This window comes from Lissotriton helveticus, chromosome 1_2, assembly GCF_964261635.1.
Source record: "Lissotriton helveticus chromosome 1_2, aLisHel1.1, whole genome shotgun sequence".
NCBI classification, from domain to species: domain Eukaryota; kingdom Metazoa; phylum Chordata; class Amphibia; order Caudata; family Salamandridae; genus Lissotriton; species Lissotriton helveticus.
In genome coordinates this window covers 346,207,928-346,215,669 of record NC_136058.1, presented here as the reverse complement: position 1 = coordinate 346,215,669, position 7,742 = coordinate 346,207,928, and the positions used below count along the sequence as shown (strand labels likewise).

Sequence of the window (7,742 nt, the reverse complement as noted above, 5' to 3'; positions counted from 1 at the left end):
CCTTTGTCTGTTCCTCAGTCAGGAAAACACAGTCATGTTGTTCTTCCTTCTGAGTCTCAGCAACAGGATCCGGCAGTAAAGTAGCAGGGTTCAGTGTCGCACATCGCTTTAGCGTGATGTGCGGCGCCAACAACGTTAGCTCATATCCTGTCAGACGGGCACTGGTTAGATGCTGTGTTTTCGTTTGATTCAATAACGCATCTACCGCATGGGGAACTAACACCAACAATTTGTGTGACAAAACTATTCCCTCACTTTGTCGTATCGCTACTGCTGTTGCTGCAACTGCTCGAAAACATCCAGGCAATCCTCGAGCCACAGGGTCGAGTACCGCCGAGAAGTATGCACAAGGCCTCTGTTTGTCTCCGTGTGTCTGCACTAACACTGACAATGCGCACCCATCCTTCTCGTGTACATATAATGTAAAGATCTTCGTGTAATCAGGTGTACCTAACACTGGTGCAGAACAAAGAGCTTGTCTCAATTGTTCAAAAGCATTCTGACATTCATCCGTCCATTCAATTGGGATCGGTGTATCTTTAGACAATAATGCCAACAACGGTTTAACAATGTGTGAAAAACCCAATTTCCATTGTCTACAAAAAGACGGCAAACCTATAAAGGCACGAACATCTTTCTGAGTGCGAGGGACTGGTGTATCTAAAACTGCTTGAATTCGATCTGGTGTCAATGCACGGCCCTCCTTAGACAAAAGATGACCGAGGTAGGTCACCTTGGGTCTACAATATTGCAGCTTTTTCTTTGAAACCTTATGATTATGTTTGGCTAGGAAGGAAAGCAAGGAAAAGGTACTTTTCTCACATTGTTCTTGTGTGTCTGCTGCAAGTAAGATATCATCTACATATTGAATAAGAGCCACTCCGTCTTGCAATTCAAAGGAATCAAGCTGTCTTTTTAATGCCTGACTATAAATGCTAGGACTTTCGGTATAGCCTTGAGGAACTCGACAAAATCTGAACGATTTATTATTCAATGTAAAGCCGAATAGATATCGACTATCAGGATGTACAGGAATCGAAAAGAAGGCATTCTTCAAATCGATGACTGTAAAAGTAGTTGCCGTCGGTGGAACCAACGTAAGCAACGTGGTGATGTCAGACACCACCGGGTACTGAGGCACTACTATCTTGTTGATTTCCCTCAAATCAATAATAAAACGGTAAACCTTAGCATCTGTATCTCTTTTAAGGATCGGTAAAATTGGGCTGTTGCAAACATTGTAGGGGACTTCCTCAACTACTCCTGCCAAAATCAAATCGTTTACAATGTGTATCAAAGCAATTTCACCTTCTCTCGAAATCCTATATTGTGGGACACGTGGTAGAGAAACTCCCTCCTTTACAGTAATACGTACTGGAGGAATTATCATCTGCCCTACATCAGTGTCAGAAGTGGCCCACAACGTTTTTGGTAAGGAGGCTAATACTTCAGATTCATGGAGAAAACACACTCGCTCAATTTCTGGGTAATTCTCATTCAACACAACTCGTACTCCTTCTGGGGCACAGCGAATAGTAGCTCGAAAGTGTTTTAACATATCGAGTCCCATAATATTATCTGGTGTATTTGGAGACAACAAAAAGGGACAAGGGGCAGCAAATTTATCAACATGAAATGCAACAGGTTGAGACAGTGGGCTAGAAGTAGGTGTTCCATCGAACCCTATAGCTGTAATTACCTCGCCAGACAGGGGAGCCCTTGGAACCAAGTATTTGGACAAAGCGCTACGAGTAGCTCCTGTATCGACCAGAAATTGATCAGTAGAACCCAAAACATCTGCTTCTATATATGGACCCCTTTGATCAACTGGTACCTCAACCGATTCCACACCCCATCCTACGCAATCCTATGCATAGTGCTCATCACGTGGCTCAGCAGAGCCACCCTCATTTATCTGATATTGATTGCGATTATCAAATGTATTATAATCTGTCTGACCACGACCCCTTGCTCCATATCCTCCACGATCATTCGCTCCATATCCTCCACGATCATTTGTTCCGTAACTTCCTCGATCATTTGCTCCCCATCCTCGCGGCCCCCCATAATTATTCCTAGACCTTCCACTTCCTCGTCCCCTCAAATTACACTGTTCTCGAAACACCGGACAGTCTGCAATCCAATGCCCAAACTGTTTACAGTATGCGCATTGATTCACAGAAATGTCAGAACGAGGGGGAGGAGCGTTATTGTACGGTCCCCGTCCCCCTCTATTATTTCCTCTCGTAGCCTGAACCTGAGCTAACATTACCTTCGTCTTCAAATCCTTCGCTTTCTTCTCACTACTTTCCTTTGCCTCCAATTCCTGTCGTTCATAATATTGAGCCATAGTCAATAAAGAAGCAGGGGTTGCCGTGGTCCACGAACTTTCACTCGCTTTTAATCGTTTTGCAATCTCCGGTAGGAGATTAGCCACATACTTATCAACGAATAAATGCCTGCCTGTATCCTCTGTTAATGATTGTCCACTGTAATCATGGAACGCTTCCTCAAAGCGAGAGAAGAAGTCGGAAACCGATTCATCCGTTTTCTGCTTACAAGAGGCTAATATAGTCCAATCAATCTTTTTAGCGGGAGCAAGAGTCTTTAATTTTGTTAGTATGGCCCCTGGAAGGTCTAATATTAATTGACAAGGCTTACATGCTGGTTCCCTATCCAAGTCAGCTTGAACAAGATCTTTCCAAGTGGCCCCGAGAGTCATGTGGTCATCAAACTTACGAATCGCTCTCCACATATCAGGGGGCAATATCAACCCAAAAAACAGATCAATATCAACTAACGTCATAATACACGAAGAAATTGCACTTTCAACACTTTCATAAAAAGCCGCAGGATTTTTACGGGGATCAGGCAAAGCATTCTTAAGCGCCATAACATCTGCTCTATTCCAAGGCGTATAAAACCAGTTATATACAAAATACCCTTTCGCGTCTTTAGAGCTTTTATCATCATCTGTGCCATCCCCTTTGTGAGGGACATATAAAGGCGCAGCTTCTCGCATAGGTCTAACATTAATCGCAGCGATCTTATCTGGTCCAAAGATAGGGCATTCTTTGGATATCCCCGTCGCTCCGGACGCAGGCGGGCCCTTCAACTTTTCCAACTCCCGTAGTCGTGTCGCCTCGTTCCGTAGAAGAACCAAACGTTTGAAAAATTCATCCGCATCTGAAAGAACAAAAAGACCTTTACGAAAGTTCTCACGACCCTTGGATATATCCTTGGGTTCTAATTCTGAAGAATATTTTCTGAACCGTTCAACAACCTCATCTCCAAAATGATCTAAGAAATACAGTCGCTCTTGATCAGACCATTGTTCCATTTGCTTACTAATTTCAGAAACAGTAACAGTATTAATATTTAGCTTTCGTGCAAACGAACGCAATTCCGCAGTTCGTTCCGCATGTAACCTTGTACGCTGTGTACGATCATTATCCTCATCTGATTCCTCGTTCGGAGCCGTAGGTGCAACGTACGGAGGCGGACAGCGATCTAGTAATGAAAAATCATCTGTTTCATTAGTAAGGACCGGATAAAGAGGACGCCTGATAGGGAACTGACCATTAACCTGCAAATTATATTCTCGCGTCTCCCTCTCTTTCTTTTCCTGTAACTCCTTCTCCTGTAGCTGTAAAGCTTTATCACGTGCAGCCTTTCGCTGCACCTTCTCCGCCAAGGCTTCCTCACGCTTCACTCGTTCACGCACCTCTTTCTCCCACATACGCACACAATCAAACATATCTTGTCTAGACCTTCGCTGAAACAAACACTGCTCCACATACTGAACCTTTCGAAGGTCAAACGACCCATGTGTGGCCACTGTAATTCACGATCAGTTTTAGTATACTTATGCCATAACGTGCTGTACATTATTGGTGGAATGCCGAATTTAACATACATCTCACGATTTGGAGTCCCCTCTGGGGGAGCCGGCTGTGATTCATTTAATCGATAATTGGTACCATTTTCAAAACAGCACATCCTTCGGAGCGTGCTAAAAACAGGCATGTTCAAAGAGTACCACGAAAACGCGATACTACACAAAATGGCACCTAATGTGCTTCATACACGGTGTGCCGTTCAAATCAAATAAATCAGAGAAATATCCCTACATGCCTGCCTATGTGAGGTGCACTTCACATATTCAAATTCAAAGTCAAAAATTCAAACGTTAGCTAACTTCAAACAAATTCAAATTCAAATTCAAAATTCAAAAAGCCACAGTAGGTGTCAGTAGATTACCTCACCAGTCAAAAAGCTTACCAAATATTTTCAAACGTCCAAGGTCCAACTGCCAAGTTCTGTGGTCGAATCAGCCAAAACGGCACATCACGACAATCCAAGATCAGAATCTCAGTCGAAGACCGGCGACACCTGGAAGGTCAGATCAGAAGGAAGGAAAGAAACACCGTGGGTGCCAAGACTCGGGTCACTCAATTGCAGCGATCGCTTCCATGGCGAGTTTCCAAACCTTCGTCACGACCTCTCCTTCGGGCATCCGAGTCGCCGATGAGTCCCTTTGTGGTCGCCAATTGTGGTGTTGGGTTCAAATCAGGCCTACATACTCTGCTAAACTTTCGAACACCTTAGTATAGAAGTTGGCACGGACACTGGAAAAGGCAAAAGACAAGTTTATTAAGACCCCATGGGGTGGTGATACATTCCTACAGCACCCTTCGGCAATGTAAGAAGTAGCACACCGAACATCGGTGCGCGACCTCTTTTATACAGTTTAATAGCAATAAAAAGATAGGCGGTTACAAGTTACACATTTTAGGTACATATAAGGTCATTTTTGGAACACAGCCAGCATGTGGGAGGAGTTCAATAGCACTGGTCAGTTAGTGTTAACATTCCTAAAGAATGACCAGTTGATGCATAGTGCGCATGTGCGCTTGACCAGTACTAAAAATAGCCTGTTGCCGAGCAGAATAGATGACCATGGGTATCGAGAAAGGACGAAAGGGCACACTGACCACGAGGCAGCGTGTTCATAGAAAATGGAAGCCAGAAGGATTCAAAATGGCCCCCGTTCGTTTTGGTCAAGTTAACGAAAAGACTGTGTAGCTGTGCTAAACGCTAACTCAGGAGCTGCCAAAACACGACAAGCCTGATGGTGCAAGTCACCATTTGTGACGTCACTTCCTGTTGTGACGTCACTTCCTGTGACAGCGTCCCCCCACTTATTTTTTTAGGACTTTTCGCCTCATTGATATCAGTTTAACAACTGAATACGAGTTAACATTCACAAAGTGTCCCATATACCTTTGCACCACAAGTGTCTTGTTTCTTTCAGTAATTTATGTATGTATATATGAGTGTAGGATGAACCATAAGATCCGTACCTGCCAACCGGAAGAACAATCTCACAGTGTGAGGAGGGAGCGGGTCTTGAAGGGGCAGGGGCTTGTGCCGAGAAGTACCTACAAGGCTCTTTTGCACCCATCCCACCACCAAGCCTCCTCCGCCCAAAAAACAAGCATTGAAAATGCAATAGGTCTTGCCTTTGATTAAGTTAAAGCCGGTTGCTTTGCTAATGGCATTGTATAGCAAAGCAAATGGCTTTAACTTAATAAAAGGCGAGACCTATTGCATTTTCACTGCTTGTTTAGGACTTGTGCCCTGACTATCGGTGTGATCATTTCAGAATTAGACAGACTGCTCCAGAATGAGGCTGGACTCATAAGTAGCTGTGAGGACAATTAAGTGCAGGCGCTGAGCACCGGAAAGCACAGGTTCAAATTAAGCACTGAAAGTGCCCGTTTTGTACGGTCACTCTATATATATCACACACACGCACAGGTACACGCACGCAAACATGCGTGTTCGAGGGGTCCATTATTTCTGCATTTAGCACATAAGCAACTTTCAACAGTGGACAATGATTTCTCCAACAGGAACCTGGCCATAAATGCATCTTTTAGAACGGGTCTAGCCTGGTAGGCCTTGGTCCCGGACGCCCTCCTGAGCCCAAGTCTTGGCTGATAATGCCCACAGCACCGTCCATCCAGCGCGAGCTTCCAGTGGTTATTCGTAGTTTCCTCCTACATGAGAGGTCTTCCTTCCGAAACGTCAGGAAACACCTTTAGAAGCTGTTTTCTCATGAGTTGTTTATGTAGTCGAAAAAAGAAAAAGAAACAGCACAAGGCGACTTTAGCAGATGATGAATGCTGTCACTGTAGCTCGTTTAATATATATACCTTATGAAGAAAGTCCGCGCGAGCGCAGAGTTGTTCTACACCTGGCGGGTTCCGCAGTGACCACGTGGGAGTCAGCAGTGGGAGTCAGTATGTTCCATGAAGTCGAGCCAGAGACTGTATTAAAGAGCTCGACATAAGGAGTGATAGAGAACCGATCTCAGGCAAGAACTATTGTAGCAAAAGAGTGAAAAATGTAACTAAACATCGTGATATGTAGCGCTTCGACGCCTCGTCAAGGGTAGTAAGCACTATATAAACGCAATACAATACAATATGTCGGAACGCAAAAGTATAGGCCATTAATAAGCGTAAAAAAGATACACAGAGTACAATCGTAGGTGAATGAACAGAGGAAGTTACCGAGTTTTAGTAAATAAACACATATATAAAACACAAAACCTTAAAATACATTTTATAGACTTCAAATGTGTCCTCCTGATATATAAAACACAAAACCTTAAAATACATTTTAAGACTTCAAATGTGTCCTGATATATAAAACACAAAACCTTAAAAAACATTTTAAAGACTTCAAATGTGTCCTCCTGATATATAAAACATAAAACCTTGAAATACATTTTATAGACTTCAAATGTGTCCTGATATATAAAACATAAAACCTTAAAATACATTTTAAAGACCTCAAATGTGTCCTCCTGATATATAAAACACAAAACCTTAAAATACATTTTAAGACTTCAAATGTGTCCAGATATATAAAACACAAAACCTTAAAAAACATTTTAAAGACTTCAAATGTGTCCTGATATATAAAACATAAAACCTTAAAATACATTTTAAGACTTCAAATGTGTCCTGATATATAAAACACAAAACCTTAAAGTACATTTTTAAGACTTTAAATATGTCCTGATTTATAAAACACAAAACCTTAAAGTACATTTTTAAGACTTTAAATGTGTCCTGATTTATAAAACACAAAACCTTAAAATACAACGTGTTCTGGGGCAGATAATGAGTTGACAAGGTCCGGACAAGACTTTCTGTAAAAGTAAAAGCATCTGGTCCCACCGAGATTTGAACTCGGATCGCTGGATTCAAAGTCCAGAGTGCTAACCATTACACCATGGAACCGCAGGTATCAGCCGCTCCTACGTTTTATGTTTTTAAGATGGAGCAGAATGTTTGTGCTCTGCTCGTACATCTATTATACTTGCTTACAGAAATGTTCCACTTTGCCTTCATATTGTAACTTTAATGTATATTTTTTGCGGCCCTCCAATAGTTTCAGAAAGTGAACTTTATCTGCCTGAAGTGAGGATGAAGAGAGTGCTCGGGGCTGAGAATCGTGACGAGGGAGCCTTGTCCTACAGGAAATATAACCATAGAATACTCTGTGCTAGAGGCAAAAGTCCCGACTTTTAGATAGTGACGTTTCTTTCCAACTCCACTAATAATGACAGAACAGTGACACTCAGCTGTGCCTGCAGCCCAAGCTTCTCAGACGAGCAACATAGGTGCGAGGTGCACTGCAAACTTCTGTCACACAAAAAACAGGCACAG

The 7,742-nt window shown here is 42.7% G+C and overlaps 1 non-coding gene across 1 annotated transcript; it reads right to left on the bottom strand.

Moving 5' to 3' along the window:
- Positions 1-7,241: 7,241 nt before the first annotated feature.
- Positions 7,242-7,313, bottom strand: TRNAQ-UUG (transfer RNA glutamine (anticodon UUG)). Its single transcript has one exon. It is a non-coding gene; the product is annotated as a tRNA-Gln (tRNA).
- Positions 7,314-7,742: the final 429 nt, after the last annotated feature.